This window comes from Lycium barbarum, chromosome 7 (assembly GCF_019175385.1).
Source record: "Lycium barbarum isolate Lr01 chromosome 7, ASM1917538v2, whole genome shotgun sequence".
NCBI classification, from domain to species: Eukaryota; Viridiplantae; Streptophyta; class Magnoliopsida; order Solanales; family Solanaceae; genus Lycium; species Lycium barbarum.
This window is the reverse complement of record NC_083343.1, coordinates 28762656-28782369: the sequence shown is the minus strand read 5'-3', so window position 1 is coordinate 28782369 and position 19714 is coordinate 28762656. Positions and strand designations below refer to the sequence as shown.

At 36.3% G+C, this 19714-nt stretch overlaps 1 long non-coding RNA gene across 1 annotated transcript; it reads left to right on the top strand.

Moving 5' to 3' along the window:
* The first annotated feature begins 923 nt into the window (after positions 1 to 923).
* Positions 924 to 14728, top strand: LOC132603353 (uncharacterized). The gene is made up of 3 exons (XR_009568179.1): positions 924 to 1470; positions 13823 to 13874; positions 14402 to 14728. It is a non-coding gene; the product is annotated as an uncharacterized LOC132603353 (long non-coding RNA).
* The last annotated feature ends 4986 nt before the right edge of the window (positions 14729 to 19714 follow it).

Sequence of the window (19714 nt, the reverse complement as noted above, 5' to 3'; positions counted from 1 at the left end):
TAAAAATATCTCTATGATCGATTATGGAATGAGTCCTATAGTAATGCAGAAAACATAAAGCAATTTTTTAAAATGGTGGATAGTAATGTAAGGGATAAAGAGAACATATTTGTATTATTGTTGTCCAACTCCACGTAATACAAAACTATCTCTATTAGATGTAGGCCTAGACAAGATTTACTAGTGTAAGAACTGTTGACACCTAATTTTGGCTCTCCAATAATTTTATTTAGTTATTCAGGTTTCTTAAATCTCAAACGGAGTAAACTATGGGTTTTTCTAAATCAAAATCATTTTTACAAAATCATTTCGATGACATTTTTACCATTTCATTTGGCAGAATAGTTTCAAATATATATATTGTAGGTCATTTTAAAGTATTTTTGCATATCTTACCATAAATATTAAATGAATTTGTCAAAATTAACTCAAAATAGTTTAAAACAATTATTTAATTAATTGTTTAATTTGTTAGTACAAAAATTGGCAAATATTTTACTCCGTTAAATAAAGGAAATTGATTAAATAAATAAATAATAATTACGCCTCAATTATATGATTTGTTTGGCTATAGTCGCAATTATTTCCAAAATCAATTACAATTTGAATTTCTGATAATTGCATAAGTTAATTGTGGCTATAGTTGAAATAGCCAGTTGCTTGCTATGTGTTAATTAAGGCTATAAATTGAAAGACTCAATTCTTCTATTTGTTAAAATTAATTAATTGCATGAAATACCCTTTATATACATGTATATACAAAAGTATCCACGTGTATATATGTGTATATAATGAAGACTGGGCCTCATTTCCTTTCTTTCTTTTTAATGGTTGAGTCCAGCCCAATACACGGCCAGACCCAGCCCAACCGTTCTACTTCAGTAGAAACACCAAACGACCCCTTCATTTCACATATGGGTTTTCAAGAGAGAAAACCCTAACGCCACTGTGGCTCCCTCATTCTCTCTCATAGTCACCCTTACCATTTTAGGAAAAATCAGACTGGTACCATGCTTTTGCAGAATTTGTACAACCAATTCGAGTAGGCATTAATTGCTTCTCACCTATTTCTACTAAAACTCAACCAAACTAGGTATAATCTTCTTTTTTTCCTTTTCTTTTCTACATAATAAGGTCAAATGAGTTGAAAACTTCAATGGTTTTTATATGTATTCATTTTTGAACTCTCGATTTTCATTGATTGTTGTTGGTTTGAGAAATCCCCCCCCCCCCCCCCCCCCCAAAAAAAAATCACAATCCCCCATCGAAAATTAGGGTTTTATTCACACACACGTCTTGTTTACAACACAAAGACTTGATTTCGTAGGGATTTAGCATTAATTGCTGAAACCTTTACCTAATCAAGTCATTTTAGTCTAAATTTTCTTTCTTGTTTGCGGCTGAGCATTGGAGTGAAGGAATTATGGTTTTCCAAGTCCATTCTCGATCAAAATGCTGCATAGAGAAGAGGTAAATTTTTTCCTTTCATTTATTTTAGTATTTTTTTAATTAGTTTAATTTATGTTTATATGTTAGTTAATATCTTTGATAATGTTCATGTTAGCTTAGTTTGAGCTTAGTTTAGTTTATCTTAGTTAATCTAGTATAGTATCGATCAGTCATGTAATCATGCAGATAACTTAGGAATCCTACATTAACCTGCTATATGATTGGTATGGCCTTAAGTTAGTTAAGTATTTATAGAACACATGTTATTTAATATTTATCCATGCTTATAAATCTTGATTGGTCTGAATAAGATCTGAATCTTGTATTGTTGTGCACCTATTGGTTCATTAATAGGATTAAGGGCTACTATAGCTGGTTATGTCTATGTTTATACATGTAGTCACATGAAATGAGTCTGTTTAACTTATTTTATAAATAGCACATGTTCATTAGTGGAGTTAGAATTAATATAAGCTTAACTTGAACTAAAAAAAAATTGGCTATGTGTTTTGATGATGTAAGTCTGCCTAAATCGGTCATGCTTATCCAGTGTTTGTTTTTAGATGATTCCAGCCTGATATAATTTCAACATAGTCTTTGATGCTTTCTTAACCTCTATACTCAGTCATGTGATAATCAATGTAGCCTTTTAGCATCTCTTATGTTCTATATTTGAGTATATGTATTGGTATGGATTGTCAATGATAGTATGTGTGTCTGAATAAGCACGTATGCTTTTTTGAGATCCTTTGCTGATTGTTTTGACCAATAAGCACGTATGCTTTTTTGAGATCCTTTGCTGATTGTTTTGACCAAATAGCTAGTCTACATGTCTGTTGTTGCCTTTTCCCTGCCCTTATTCATCTTGTCTTTATTTTTGGTAGATTGTTTGTTGCCCTATTTCCCCTGCAGGATCCTATACTGGGACGGTTCTCTAAATTTTTGTTGTTTTGAAATGGAATGTTTGTATCATGGTCTAAGTTAGTAGTTACTGGTTGAGGAACTGAAAATGACACCTAAACCTTTGCTAGTTCATTATAGGGGAACCATCTCTGACTTGTCCTTCATTTTCATGTTACAACTATTATTAAGGAAAAATCACCTAGCTTAAGTACTCACCTGTTTTAAAACAAAACATCTGAAAGAGTTATAGCGTAGGAATATGCATGAAGAATTTGTCTTTTCTTTTTTTAGGGGGGCTAGAAGGATATGCTAACTATGTATTTATTCATGCTATGATGGTTGTTTAAGTAAGGCTAACAAACAACTGGTTGAAAAACAACAAAGGTTTTTGAGGAATCATCAGTTTTTTATCACTTTAGAGTAAATTTGACCAGTAAGCTCATTTAGGTAAGGAAAGAGATGGTACTTCATCGTGTAAGTAAAAAGGGGTTCAAAATAGTTGTCACTTGATTTCTGGTAACATAAGAAGTGATTTACCTAGGGATAATGAGGGTTTAGGAATGGCTTTATGCTACACCTCATAAAATTGCTGCTTCGTTTGGGTTGTAAGTAAACTAACATAAGCTCGGGAGGGTAAATTTGACCAGTAAGCTCATTTAGGTAAGGAAAGAGATGGTACTTGATCTTGTAAGTAAAAAGGGGTTCAAAATGGTTGCCACTTGATTTCTGGAAACATAAGAAGTGATTTACCTAGGGCTAAGGAGGGTTTAGGAAAAGCTTTGTGCTACACCTCGTAAAATTGTTGCGTCCTTTGGATCGTAAGTAAACTAATGTAAGACCGGGGGCCATGTAACTCCTATAAGGATAAGGAATACTTTCAACAAATGTTAAGCATCTACCATAAGGTTTCGGGGTTAAATGAATCAAAGATGTTATAACCCGTACTTTTGAGGTTAAACTAGGAGTACTTAATATGCTAAGGATGTTGTGTTTTAAGGTAATTGAACCATATAATATTCTTATGTTAAGTTTTAAAGTCAAGCAAGTTGTAAAATAAAAGTCGGCGAAAAGTATCGCAAGTGACGTTCATAAATTTTACTGAATTTTGGGTCTAATGTAACTGAATTTTCTCCCAAATTACTAGGAGTTATGGGGTGTTCCACCCATAAAATTGAAGGTCTGTTATTCTAGTTTCAAAAGTATTAAACCGTTCATCCATAAAATATCAAAATACAGAGATATTCGCATTTTTGCGAGGCTGGACCCACTTAGGCTGTGGCCGACCCTGGCTTGTTTTAAAAACGTTTGGGGGCTTATCTTTCATCATTTTTTGACCAAACTTCATCAAAATACTCTCCTACTATCTCTGAACAGATTCCTAAATACTTCAAGGCGAAATCCAAGGGTTCCTAACCAAATCCATCACCAAAAGCTAGCTAAAGTAAAGAACACCGCCTCTAGGATGTTGTGTAGTGAAAAAGGGTAGATGTGAGCTGAATCAAGTTTGGATTTCAGGTTGTATCTACTGTGTAAGGTATGCACAACCTCCATTTTGTTGTGCTTAAGCTTAATTCCTTGTTGGAGAGGTTGTTTGAAGCAAGATACGACAAGATAGCATTGAAATAGCCTAAGATATGGCTACTGTTTTGTTGGGCTGTTTTGAGGTGATATATATGATTTGTGATGGCTAGAAATTATGGAATATAACATGAATATGTTGTGGCTGCTGCTGTTAAAATCATTCATGTATTAATTAAGTGAACTGAAGAAGAAAACATGTAAAAACTATGAATTGAAACGGAAGGTTGAAGTGTAGGCGTGTGCAGTTCTTTGAATGTTTTTTTTTTTTGGATGTTTTGAGTTGTGAATGATACGGTAAGCCTAATTATAATGTCACAAGTATTGCAGATAAATTTATGAAAGAAGAATTGAATTCAGATTATGTTTTGTTATTCGTAAATCAAGCTTGCCGCTCAATATGGTTGTTGAAGTAATCGGAAAGCTTATATTGATTTGTATTGTGTTGTTGGGCTGTTTGATGACCCTTAGTGTTCTAACGGATGTAGTATAAACTGGAGAGGTGTTTCCCATTTTCTCATAGGATATGTGGTTAGTAAAACGTGATGGTTACAACATTTATAATGATGACAGTATTGTTTTACTTATTCTAGACACAAGAAAATTGTGTTAGGCTTGGTGGTTGATTGAAGAGGAGATTACAAGGTATGTTAAGGCTAGTCCTTTCTCTTGGCATGATCAGAATGAAACAAATGTAACAAACGATATCCATAATGGCTTTATTCTTATAAAGTGCTCGAAGATTATGTTCTATTTTCCATATGATGCTTCTTATGTTATCTTATAATCTATTGATCCTTGAAAGAAGTTATGCTGATGATGTTAGTTCCATAATGATAATTGGAGGTGCAACGACCTTACGTCACTCGGATAGATTTAGATAGTCATATATATATATATATATATATATATATATATATATATATATATGACACCGAGCCGCGCTATAGTCGGCAGGGTATGACACCTATTGTGCACACCACTGCAGTTGGGTATGGCATGATGATGATAGCCCCAAAGAGCGGCTTTAATGATGATGATGCAGCCCCACAATGTGGCTTATATGTATGTATATGTTTTAAGATAAAGCATGCATGTCATATGCCCTCAAAGGCATTCAAATGTACAGGTTGACTCTCTTTTATCTCATGTTACCTTCATGTCTTTATTATGTTGTTCCTCATGCCTAACATACTCGGTACATTATTCATACTGACATCCCTTTTGTATGGGGACGCCGCGTTTCATGCCCGCCGGTCTTGAGATACAGGTTGACGGACCACTCAGTAGGATACCAGCTCAGCAAACAGTGTTGTTGCACTCCAGTTGTTCCGGAGTTGCCTTGTGAGTCAGTATAATTATATGTATGCACATGTATGGGTATGGCGGGGCCCTGTCTCAACTACGTCATGTCATGTACTCTAGTAAAGGCTTGTAGATAGTTTGTACAGTCAAATATTGTATGGCCTTGTCAGGTTATGTACTAATGCATAGATGTATATGACAGCCCTGTCGGCCCATCCAGTATGTCCAGCTTGTTATGTAGTTATGTCCTATCAGACTTGTTTTATTTCAGTCTATCATTTCTATGAGTCAGCAGGTTATCTCATGGCGGCCCTGATGGCCCACCTATGCTTATGATTACGTTACAAATGTATGTCTAGTGGTATTCGACAAGTAAGGCCTAGTGCCCATCATGGCCTTCCAATTTAGGTCGTGACAAAAGTAGTATCAGAGCAGTTCTTTCCTAGGGTTATCTATGAACCATGTCTATTAGAGTCTTGTTTATGTGTGTGTTGCACGCCACACTTATAAACAGGAGGCTGCAAGACATCTATGGTGGTTACTTTTCTTCCTTAATCTAGATTGTGCTATAGAGTTGAGTCATAGGATATGAAATTCTTAACCCTAACCTTTGCTTATCTTATAGTTAGAAGATGATTTCTTCGGGAAGAACTACCGATGGTCGGAGGACTGAAATGACTACAGGGGTGGGAGTTAGTTACTCTCTAGAGGAGGATCCAACAGAGGATATATCCTTCATTGAGACGCGCCTATCTGAGATCATATCTTCTATGGAAACAGACCCATTTAAGATTCAGGATGAGTCAGCACTATAAGTATCGTCAACCTTGATGAGTGTAGAGGATCCAGGAAGAGCTCTGATGTCGCCAGTTTCACCTTTGGTCTCGGCTAGGCAAGAAAGAAGGAGACCAGTGCCTGGAGTTAATCCCCAAGCTTCGTACTATGATAGAGCATCGGAGGGTGCAGGGCCTTCTGAGAGATCAACGGGTTTGCAACCTGAGGTCCTAACTAATCGAGACTTGACGTCATCTATGGAAACAAGGTTTGAATGAAGATGGTAGCCAGACCAGAAGGGTCAGTATAGTTAGTACGTTTGTAAAGGTTCCGAGTGGCGATGAATAGCCAATTGAGGGACAATAGGGAGAAGAATTTCCCCAGCCCATGGTAGAATGATTTGTGCCAAATCAAAGCTCTAGAGTAGGGCCATGGCAAGATCTGCATCCGTTGGGATTTCCGGACCAGAGCGACTGCAGATTGAATGTATATTCACCACTTTGATGAAATTTAGAATTAAACGGGTATGTCACGACCCAAACCATCGTGATGGTACCCACACTAACCCCCCTCCCCCCTCTCCCCCCCCCCCCCTCCCGGTGGGAGAACCATCCCTTAACCAATAATTCAATTCAGTTATACAAGTATAAGTCCATAACAAGAATAAAATCATAAAAATATCTAGTCGTGCCATAAATAAAATAAGGATGTGGAATTCTAACTATTACAACCTCAAAATCCGAAAGTCATCATATAAGGACTCTAAAACATAAAGTTGTCTAAGAAAGTAAATGTCTGATCTGAAGTAGACATCAAGATAGGAAAGATCTTCAAGAAGCATGGCAGGGATGGGAGCTGACCCTTTGAACTGGGCAAGTTATAGCCCCAAGTTAGATGTGAGATCTGGAAGAAGTCTCTGGCACACAACTTGCACTCAAAAAGGGTGCAGCAAGGTAGTAGGAGTACAAACACTATGTACCAATAGATCATAGGCCGACTAAGATTAGTATCATGCATACATTCATAAAATCAACAAAATACGTAGATAGGCTCAACAGAACAATATCATAACAGGTATCAAAGTCAAACATCAGCAAATCAACAATGTATCACAAGATTAAGATAAGTCCAATGCAATGCAGTGTAACCAATAATAGTATCTCAATTGTACACACATGCCAACGGCTATTTTCGCTCATTAGTCATGACCTGCAGGGGACCCACGGTGTTCATGTACCACACGCTCCGGAACTGGCCTCGGATCACGAGCCCATAACTAGGCCACATCCTCACCCCTGTCAAATGTGCCTTCATATATATATGTTTCTGTATCTGATCACAGTATGCATCTCAACGTATTCCAGTCCAACAGCCAATATGGAATAAGATCAGTCAATAATTCAATGTCAATAAATACAAGCACCATGCCACAAGTCATAACAGGACTCAGATAATCAACTCAACATAGCATAAACATATAATCATCCCAATCAGCAAGAAGAGTGTATATTGACTCATTCCTTCTCATAACACAACAATTTCACCTCAGGTTTCGGTATATAAAGTAATGGCGAGAAGCCCACATAATCAGGAATCATACCAACCAAAGTAATGTCCAACCAGACATCATGTCTGAAGACCTTTGCATGCTTTCTCCAATCAATTCTACTACACATACAATCAACTAATCAAAGTCTAACTCAAGTAAACCATAACCTACCTCGGATGCAGAACTAGAACAATGCAAGCTACTCCGCAAGAGCTTTCCCCCTTCGTAATTCTTCGGAATGCTCAAACGCTAAGTAAGAAATAGGCCTTCTAATCAAATAAGAACAACAATTGGGGAAGAAGACCCAATTACTTCTACCCCTTTCAAAACAGATTTTAGGCCAAAGTTCCTATTTTTAATGGAACCCTAAGTCTCAATATAGAATTTTCACCATACGTAATCAAATTCCCTTCCTAGAAAGTGATATCTACACTCCTAGGTGATTAAACAACAATAAAATCCACAACCCACCAATTACTGAAGAGTTTAATAATTCTAGGGTTCTAGTCTTTTAATTCGCCATTAGAGAACCCTTAACTAGTATATGAACTTAAAGATGACAATGGAATAAACAAGGGAAAAGGTTAAGACTTACCCTCAAAGAAGAATCCACCAAGACTCTAGGAAATTTGTCTCACTTTCTTGGGAACAGTTTTTGGAGTTATGTGGGTAATGCCTCGAAGTCAACAATATAAAAATGGGTTTCTATCTCCCGTCGACCGCTACACCAATCACACATCTCGCTGCAGCGGTCTCGCAGTAGCAGAATATACCACCGCTACGGCGGACCTCATTAACTCACTCGACTCATCATAGCGATCAAGACCGCGCCGTAGCGGTCTCGCTATGGCGGTCCACCGCCCACTATGGCGGTCTTTCCTAATTCCCAAAATCTCGCGGCAGCGGCCGGCGCCCCACTGTGGCGAACTCGCTACAGTGGCCCATGCTTGCTATAGCAGTAGCCTCTGAACCATTGACCTCTGGTTTTCTACTAGATTTTCACCCAAAATTCCAACATCAATCCAAGGCCCTACAGACACAAACCAAACATACACACATATGTAAAAACACGCAACAGACTCACCCGTGGCCTCAAAATTTCTAACGGAGGTCTAATTTACTAAGTTAAACCCCCCCCCCCCCCAACGGAAATGAACCATGTTTTTCAAACAAGCTCATAAAATGAAATCAAGTGCCTCATTTTTTAGAATTCTAACTCTTTAAGCTTTCATTCGGCTCATTTCTAGTCCTGAAAAGGAACTAGCAAGGGTAAAATGGTCAAAATTCCCATAACGACCTAGCGTGTCATTACAGGGTATTGTTAAAAAAAGAAACTTAAGTGGCATCTGTGGTTAGACGGCAGGTTAAGATTGTGAGTATGTCGATAAAACAATAAATAAATAAATAAATAAATGCTATGGTAATAACGCGATGAGATGGCTAGATGGTCATTGTGATTGCTTCAAAAGGAAAGATATGGAAAGGCTACGTATGTGTTTCAGTACAACACCTAAGTCTTATTATGTAAATGGTTTGCTAACTAGAAGGCAAAAGATAAAAGGTGGAATAAGAAAGGAGTGTAGATTACAAAGATTGTAATGTTTAACATTTATGCAATACAATACGGAATTATAAGATTTGTACTAAGATAGTTTTACTGGTTGGACAATGAATGGGATCGACCTAGTCAGAAGAGGTAGAAGACGACAGGTATTATTTATTGAGATGTATTTTGATTGAAGTTTTCTTACCCATGGTTCGGTATTGATAAAGAGGATATAACACTATATAAGTATAAGGGTATGCGAATTATGAGTTGTTTGTGAAGAAGATAGGATTATGCCTTAATATGACACTTGAGCAATTACGCAACTGATTTATGAGCCAATGAAGTAAAGAAACAGTATAGATTATATCGTTAGAGATGTTATGCATGGACATAAGTATAAAAGTATACAAGTCATGGGTTTTTCGAAAGAATGTATAAGACGAAAGGTAGGACCAAGGTACAGGGGATTACCCTTCAGGAAGTTTTACGACAACGGTATTATTGAGTTAGTAATGTAAGGCTATATAGCTAATGGGGAAAAATAATAAATGTCTCGAGAAGATTATCCAAAATAAGAGCAAGGGGTGAGGAACCAAGAAGGTAGAAACAGAATCTAGGAAGGATGGAAAATGAATAAGTTTAATGTTGCAAAATGATACAAGCTATGTTTTTCGTTAGCGATGAATTAGTAATCTGAAAGAGGTCTACTCAAAATCCGAACGCCTATACAACGAAGAAATGTCAACGATCAGAATGGACCTATGAGAAGAAATCTTGTGCTAGCTATCATTGCAATGATTGGAAAAGAGAAAGATAATTACTAGAAAAAGGGCAAGGGAAACCATAAAGACCTTTTTGATATGAGGTGGAACCAGAACGTCAATAAGAGTATGTGACATTTATATGTATGTGCATTTAAACATATGGACTAAAAGATAAGAAACTACTATCAAGATTAATCGTGAAAACGTTGGGAATATGTACTTATAGGAAATAGAAAGACAAATAGGATATTAACCGTAAAGAATTGTACCATTACCTTATGGGGGATGACGAGATGATAAGTATTAGGTCAGAAGTATTCTTGGAAAAATGGAAACTAGAAGGGGTTAGAAACTACTTCAAAGAAATTGCACTAGCGGAAATAAGTTGTAAGGACGAGTTACTGATAGACGTAGTCAGATAGTCGTATGTCCAATCAGGCAAAAGTTGGGAAACAGATCTCCAGAGAAGAAGTTACTCAAAATTACAAGATGAGGGAGTAATGAAAGGTCCAATGATGAACAAATGAAGAAGGATTGGGCATGATGATACTCAGAGTTTAAAGATGAACTTAGATCAAAATATATGTGATGTAGCCATCTTGAGTAAGTCATACTGATATGAAGCCACTATACTGGAGGATGGTTGGGAAGGAAGCAATAAAAAAAGGGTACAAGGAAAGCCTTAAAGGCGAAACCATTCGATTCAGGAGCTAGCAACAGCAACGTTGAGGAAAAGATGTTGATTTGACGATAGATGATGGATAAAGTAATGGGCCAATATTGAAGTAAGTGAGTATATGATGGTAAATCCCCTATATCTAGAGCAACCTACGATGAGTTATTTTAGACGCATGGTGACATAGAAGTAGAAGACCAAAATCATATTAGAATCTCAGGCATAAGAGATTCAGAATGTAAGGGAATTGGAGCTGAGTTGCGAGCGAAATGGAGTAAGATAAGCCTGAATAAGGAACAAGATAATAATAATGGTAGTAAGAATTGGCAAGAAGTAAGGTCATATAAGATGACTTGTTTATGTTAAGTGAATAAAGACAAAGCTAGCACCAAAATGAATACGTCTACTCGTAAAAGTCGCAAGTCATTAAGGATTATAAGGGAAGTTGCAGGATGGCATGGGACTATGTATCGCAGGAACGATATAAGTGTATAAAGGACTTACTAAGATAGGTACAGAGTTCCAATTGTTGAAGTATGGTGCAGCTGAAAATGGTAATAGTTGATATATCCCGTCTGAGGGACAATCAGAGGAGATATTCAGGAACCGAATATCGTGTGTTTCTAATATAGCAAGCTTGAAAGGTAAGATCATGACTGAAGTTCATTATTCCCATATACCTATCTATTCAGAGGTAACAGAGATGCATCATGACCTCAAAGAGCGTTATTGATGGATCGATGAGGAGAAGGTATTACAAAATCAGTGATTCATATATAGGGAAAAATTGAGCACTAAAGGCCTGGTGGACTATGGTAACATATGGAGATATTGGTATGAAAAGGGGAGATGATCAATATGGAATTGTAATAGCGGAAAAACATGTAAAGCTTTACATTAGAGAGATTGCTTGATTGTATGGCATTTTGATTCTATTATACATGCCTGGGTTCCCAGTTCACAGCTAGCTTCTAAAGATACTTATAGATAAATATGGGAATACAGGTCAACCTTAGCACTATTGTTCAGCCTCAGACAGATGGGCAAGCAAAGCACACTTTTCAGATGCTTAAAGATATGTTAAGGGCTCGTGTGTTGGACTTTAAAGGAAGTTGGGATAATCATGCTTTGCTTACTAAATTTGCATATGACAATAGCTCCTATGTCAGCTTTAGAAAGACTCCATACGAGACTGGATTCCCTAAGAGAGTAGCTGTGGTTAGAAATTAGATTTGTTTAGACCCGATGTGATACACCAAACCTCAAAGAAAAATGGAATTTAGTCAGGATATCTTAGTCGTCAAAAGTATATGCTAAGGGTTGAAGGCTTTAAGGTAGCAGTTGAGTCTTCCTAAAGATACGTATGAATTGTAGTCGCCTCCAGCTTTATTCACTAAGTCTACCATATTTTCATGTTGCGGAAGTGCACTAGTCATGGTACTGATTGATAAGGTATAAATGACAGAAAACCTATCATTCGACAAAGTCCTGATAGTTATACAGATAGATAAATCTGTAAATTGAGGACTAACGATGTCATCTCCACAAAAAAATTGTGGCATAATAGGAACGGCAAAAGAATTACATGAAAGGTAGAAGAAATAGTGAGGAAAAAAGTATTCATGTATATTCCATATCAAAGGTTACACGATTTCAAAACTGCAATGAATTCCATCTTCATATGCCCATGATGATGCTAATCTGATAATCGATATTAAATGACGATTAAGAGAAAGATAAGGTTTAGGATGAACACCTAAGGTAGCTGAGTACTGAAGTTACTCCTAGGAGATTCTACGTCTGATATGTTGTGTAATGATACATGTGAGGTCCTACATTCAAGGATGAATGTTCCTAAGGGAGAAGGATTTACACCTCATAAAATTATTGCGTCATTTGGGTGGTAAGTAAACTAACGTAATCCCAGAGAGGACATGAAACTCCTATAAAGCTAAGAAATACTTATAACAAATGTTAAGCATGTACCATGAGGTTTCGGGGTTAGACCAATCAAAGATGTTATAACCCGTACTATTGAGGTTAAACTAGGAGTTCTTAATATAATAATGAGGTAGTCTTTTAAGGCAATTGAACCATATAATATTTTTATGTTATGTTTTGAAGTCAAGCAAGTTATAAAATAAAAGTCAGCGAAAAGTATCGCAAGTTACGTTCATAAATTTTGCTGAAATTTAGGTCTAATGTCACTGAGCTTTTCTCCCAAAGTACTTGGAGTTATGGGGTTTTCCACCCACAAAATTAAAGGTCTATGAGTCTAGTTTCTAACGCATTAAACTTTTTATCTATACAACATAGGAATAGAGAGATATTCGTATTTTTGCAAGACTGCGCAATCAGCCTCGCTGAGACCCACTTGGGCGGTGGCTGACCTTGGCTTGTTTTAAAAAAATTTGAGGGCTTATCTTTCATCAGTTTTCAACCAAACTCCACCAAAATACTCTCCTAATACCTCTTAACAGATTCCTGACGACTTCAAGGCGAAATCCAAGGGTTCGTAACCAAATCCAACACCAAAAGCTAGCTAAAGTAAAGAACACCACCTCTAGGATGTTGTGAAGTGAACAAGGGTGGATGTAAGCTGAATCAAGTTTGTATTTCAGGTTGTATCTTCTGTTTAAGGTATGTATAACCTCCCTTTGTTGTACTCAAGCTTAATTCCATGTTGGTGAGGTTTTTTGAAGTAAAATACTACAAGATGGCATTGAAATAGCCTAAGATATGGCTATGTTGGGCTGTTTTGAGATGAAAAATATGATTTGTGATGGCTAGAAATTATGGAATATAACATGTATATGTTGTGGCTACTGTTGTTCAAAATTATTCATGTATTAATTAAGTGAACTGAAGAAGAAAACATGTAAAAATTATGAATTGAAAGTGAAGGTTGAAGTATAGGCGTGTGGACTGTTTTGAATGTTTTTTTTTTTTTTTTTTATGTTTTGAGTTGTGAATGATATGGTAAGCCTAAGTATAATGTCAAAAGTAGTGCAGACAGATTTATGAAACAAGAATTGAATTCAGATTATGTTTTATTATTTGTAAGTCAAGCTTGCCACTCAATATGGTTGTTGAAGTAATCGGAAAGCTTATATTGATTTGTATTGTGTTGTTGGGCTGTTTGGTGACCCTTAGTACTCTATGGGATGTAGTATAAGCTGGGGAAGTGCTTCTCATTTTCTCGTCGGATATGTGATTAGTAAAACGTGATGGTTACAGCATTTATAGTGATGACATTACCATTTTACTTATTGTAGACACAAGAAAATTGCGTTAAGCTTGGTGGTTGATTGAAGAGGAGATTACAAGGTATGTTAAGACTATTCCTTTCTCTTTGCATGATCAAAATGAGACAAACGTAACGAACAGTATCCATAATGTCTCCATTCTTAGAAAGTGTTAGAAGATTATGTTCTATTTTCCATATGACACTTCTTATGTTCTCTTATAATCCATTGATTTTGAAAGAAGTTATGTTGATCCAGTATGTGTGTGTGTGTATGTATATATGACATCGAGTCGCGCTATAGTCGGCTAGGTAGGGCACCTATTGTGTACACCACTGCAGTTGGGTATGGTATGATGATGATAGCCCCAAAGAGCAGCTTAATGATGATGATGCAGCCCCATAGTGTGGCTTATATATATGTATATGTTTTAAAAGAAAGCATGCATGTCATAAGCCCTCATAGGCATTCAGATGTACAGGTTGACTCTCTTTTATCTCATGTTACCTTCATGTCTTTATTATGTTGTTCCTTGTGCCTTACATACTCGATACATTATTCGTACTGATGTCTCTTTTGTCTGGGGAAACTGTGTTTCATGCCCGGAAGTCTTGAGATACAGGTTGACGGCCCACTCAGTAGGATACCAGCTCAGCAGACAGTGTTATTGCACTCCACTTGTTTCGAAGTTGCCATGTCAGTCAGAATGATTATATGTATGCACATGTATGAGTATGGCGGGTCCCTGTCTCGACTACGTTATGTCATGTATTCTAGTAGAGGCTTGTAGACAATTATGTACAGTAAAATATTGTATGGCATTGTCAGCTTATGTACTATTGCATAGTTGTATATGACGGCCCTGTCGGCACATCCAGTATGTCCAGCTTGTTGTGTAGCTATGTCCTATCAGACTTGTTTTATTTCTGTCTATCATTTCTGTGAGTCAACAGGTTATCTCATGGCGGCCCTAATGGCCCAAATATGCTTATGATTACATTACGGATGTATGTCTAGTGGTACTCGACAAGTAAGGCCAGGTGCCCATCATGGCCTTCTAGTTTGGGTCGTGACACTTTGAGTCCCTACTCAGTCTAGTTCTGCTCAGCCTAGGATGCTGGGTTCCTTCTTATGTAAACACAACATCATGGGACACTTTTAGATCTCTAAAGGATTAAAGGAAACATTTCATAATTATAGCATGATTAAATATTTGTTTCCTGATTTTTTTTATTTTTCTGCTTATGTTCACACTGAGTTAGCATGTATGTTGATCCAATATACTTGAGACTTTTTTGGAACCTCTAACTAGAAATTGGACTTTAGATATACATGATGCATGAGACTCCGCTCTCTTCCCCTTCCCCTCTCTGTGTAGTATTCCATTTATGAAGAAGCCAAATAGTATGCACAGTGACCCTGTTTTCCTTTTTAAAAAAAAAAAATAAATAAAAATGAATTCCAGTTTGTGCACATCTCCTATTAACTCGAAATGTTTACCTGATCGCTTCTGAATTTTGGATTGGAACCTAGTGTTTGTTCTGCTACAGTACGCTATGCATAAGTGCCAAAACTGGATAAGTGCCACTGAGTTGAATCTCATAGAGCCTCTTATATTTTTTACTCTTTCTGTGAAGTTAAAGATAGTGGTTTAAATGCTTGTGTGTGTTTATTTAATCACCTTATAATAATCATGTTAAGTAAAAAGTTGGAATATGGTTATATATATTCTCGAACATGGATGTGTATGCCTTATGTTGGAATTGATTTGAAATGAATGCATTCTCTGTTTATTCAAGATTTGTTTCTCCCTGTTTCTCTCTTCCTTCGATTTTAAAAAGCTATTGTGGTGTGAGATATACATAGGTATACCAGATATATATAGACCCTTATATACCTTGGTATATATTGAGTTGTATATCATGTATACCCATAGTATATCATGTTATTGATTTAAGGATGAAACTATTATTTGCTGAAATTGGGCTTAACTCTTTAAGTGCAACTATTTTGGGCCTTGTTTCAATAATGCCAGTTGCATTACATTCATGTTGGGCCTGTGTTCTTGTTTCGTCTTTTTTCTTAGATTTACTTGGGACTACCTTTTTTTGCTAACTGTTTTCTCATATACATAATTGAGTTATACACGATGTATACATGTTTGAATACGTGATCATGTTTGAATATTTCCCTTTTTAATTTATGTCAAAATAATTAATAAGTCGTCGTGCTTTCCGACCACATTTTTCCTTTTCCCCCTTCTTTGTTTTGCATGGAATTATCATCGCTAGGCCATTTGGGCAAATGTTTTGCAAGCCTCTGTTGGGCCAGAGGCCCAACACCCTTTCTTTTATGGGTTAACTACATGACATAACAAACATATAGTGGGTATTGACAGTTGGTAACTATAGTTTAACTTAATTACTTCTCATAGCAAACATTTGTGTATTAATGACATTTAGTAACTATATATATATATATATACACACACAAAATAGAATACCCATCACACTATTCACTTCCAACCCAACCCCCTCCTCTTCTCCCCCTCCTCTTCTCCCCACTGCTCCGCCGCCGGCCACCACCAACCTCCGGAGCTCCGGCGAAATGCCGTGCCCTTTCACCACCATCACTACCAGCCCCTTCCCCTTTTGCCTTTCTTCTTCGGCTGTGCCCCTTTTTCCTTTCTTCTCCGGTGCCAAAAAGGAAAAAAAAACTCAGATCTACGCTGGAAAAGAGCTAATACCGACGGGTCTGAGCATTTTTGGAAGCAAAAAGAAAAAAAAATGCTCAGATCTACGACGGATCTGAGCAGTGCATACAGTGTTTTTCACCGGAGCGATGTCGGAGCTCCAGATCTATAGCTTTTCCGGTGAGATCTGAAGGTGACAGTGATGATGACGGAGAAAAGAAGGTGTACACAGATCTGATCGAAATTTTTGACCGAAAGTTTTTTTCCAAATCTGTGTATACATACACTATACACATATTTTTTGAAAGTTTTTTTTTCAGACCTGTGTATACATACACTGTATACAATATTTTTCGCGTGTTTTTCGAAGAAATCTTGTTGTATACAAATGAATAGAGTAAATTTACGTCTGTATACAAATGAATACAATTAATTTTACTTTTTGTATTCAATTTTTGAGTGTATTCGTTATTTTTTTGGTGTACATATGTTGTAACTGTTTTTCGCCAGTTTTTGTTAATTTTTTTGGTGTATCTATGTTGTATACGCCTATATTTGTTGTATACATACCGAAAAATATGGTGTTGTATTCATGAATACAGTGAAAACAAAAAACGAATACAGTGAAAAAAACTTATACAACCATTTGGCAGCTGGGTAGTTGCTACAAAATGTAAATATTAAAACATTTGCTATGTGGCTTGATTAAAGCCCAAATTTTTGTCATTTATGTAGTTTGCCCTTCTTTCATCGAGTCCGACATTTAGAAGACCCAACCATGGGTAAAAATGGCAACTGGTGGGCTTAGGTAGGCCCACTAGCCTAACTTTTCTCCTTTTATTTTCATACTTGTGTATATGTATATATAAAGATTATTTGTCTAAATGTTGAAACCCATATGGTTAGAATTTAGGTGCATGTACCTCGTAGAATATATTAGGAAACTCTCAAATGATTTTTCAAACTTAGATTTAAAAAGATAAATGATGCATGAAAACGGCAAATGATTTTCCAACTTGACAAATCTCTTTTAAAACTAAAGTTGATATGCGGAGTATATATACATACGAGCTATTTGTGATGAAAAAAAAAAAACTAATATTTTGATAGATGATTTCAATGAAACTGTTTTGGCCGTTTAAGGCAAAAGAATTGGAATGACTTTGGAGGCTTAAAGGGGTCAAAGATTGATTTCTACAGCAACAAGCATTTTTAAGTTGCCAAAGACAGCTTAAGGGTTTTTAACCTTTTGGGCCCAAGTTCAACCTTGAGTTAAATAAATAGAGGAAATATACTTGAAACTTGTTTTGAGGAAAGGATTCGAAATGGAGTACAGTTGACCTTCAATATAAGTTTAAAAAAAATTAAATGACTTGTGATTTAAAAGGAATATTTTTTTATAAACTTGTATGAATTTCATGGCACTTTTACAAAAGACATACACTTCGAAGTGTTTCATGAAAACTTATAAGGACAAAAGAAGACAAACATGTGGACCAAATTAAGTTGAACTCTACTTAAGAGAAATCTTGGGTGTGTTTTGGTCCGGAAATGAAATGACCTTAACCCTTATATCCATTTTTTGAAAGGAAATTCAACTCTTTTCGTCATCAAATAAAGGAATTTTGCCAAAATATTTTATGACATGCCATGATAGTTTTTTACAAGAAAGAAAATCATTTTAGCAAATAATTATAATTAATCACGCATTGAAGCTCAAAGGTCAACTGTATTCGACAGATTCTTAATACTAGGGTGCTTAAAACATTCCCCAGGGGATCAGCAAAACCCTTACCTCGAACTCTGGTTTAGAATATTTTTCTCTTATTTGAATAAACCCTTTACCTTGGTTTTCCTAATTTTCCTTATAAATTAGGTGGTGACTCTAAAAAATACAAAAATCCAAATAGAGTCCAAAATGATGAAGTAGCTTTTATGCCTCGCGTAAAAGTGTACCGTAACAAGGACAATAAGGTTTACGAGCTAAGAGATTCGGGAAAAAGAAGCAAAAAGGGGAAGGCACAATGCTCTTTAGAGAGAATACAAGGTGTAAGACAAAGAAAGTAAAGTATGGTTGAATGTAGTTGATCGTTGTCAAATGTCTTGTTCGATTGTCTTTAATGCCCCTCGGAGTTTGTTCATCCTCTAGTTATAGTCATTAGGGTGTTAGGAGTCCACAGCTAACTTTCAACTCTTCAGTTAGTTCCTCGAACTTAATTAGCCTTTAGGGTCAATATCTTCTCCCTTGATATCGCGGAGGTTGTTGACCGTGCGACTTATCCCTTGAGACTCGATCACAGGGGGTTGATGTGAGCTGAGGCGAGGTTAGGAATGCAAGCACGGCGGATGCACCACTTAGCATTGGGCTGGAAGTATTGATTCAGTCGGATGCAAGTGGGACAATAGGCAGGTTGTTTGCCGTGGGATCATATTGTATGGTTCGCTAATAGTAGGTGTGGAGCCTATCTTCAAATTAGGTATGGAGACCGTATGTCCAGGCACGCATAGGGCATGTATGATATTTTACCACTACAGTAAGTTTGTGTGTTACTTGTAACTGTTTCTGTTTGAATTCGCCCTATTGCTAAAAAATATTCTCAAGTTAGGGGTAAGGTTTACGTTTACTCTACCCTCCCCAAACCCCCACTATATGATATTACACTGGGTTTGTTGTTGTTATTATTGCTGCTCAAGATGAAAAAAAACTTTAATGCTTTGTTATTTGTAAAAGTATGTTTTTTATATATAGATTCACTCGTTTCAATTCTTCACTTTTTATTCATTTAATGAAAAATTTAAAATATATCCTACATATTTGGTACGACTATAAATTTGAAACCTATAATTTTATTTTACTTTTAAAGAAAAAATACAATCGAATCGATAAGGTTCAGCTCGATTAGTTTAGTTTATTGTCAAAAGAACATTGACACCCCTAGAAAAATGTTAATTTTCTTTGTCAAATAGTAAGGCGGCGTTATCAGACAGCGTGGTGGCACAATAAATCAGTAAAAATATGTTTTCTTATGGTTTTCTTCTCACAACAAGATTATGTGGCTATAAGGATTTTTGACTTAATTATCTTCTCAGACTGTTTGAAGCATGCACCATGGGAAGTGTTCTTACTCCAAATTCAGAGAATAGAAATGTTGGGAGTAACATTTGATTCAAGTGACCTAACAATTCCTGAAAATAACTTCAAAGGTGTTCCACAAATAATTCAATTTTAG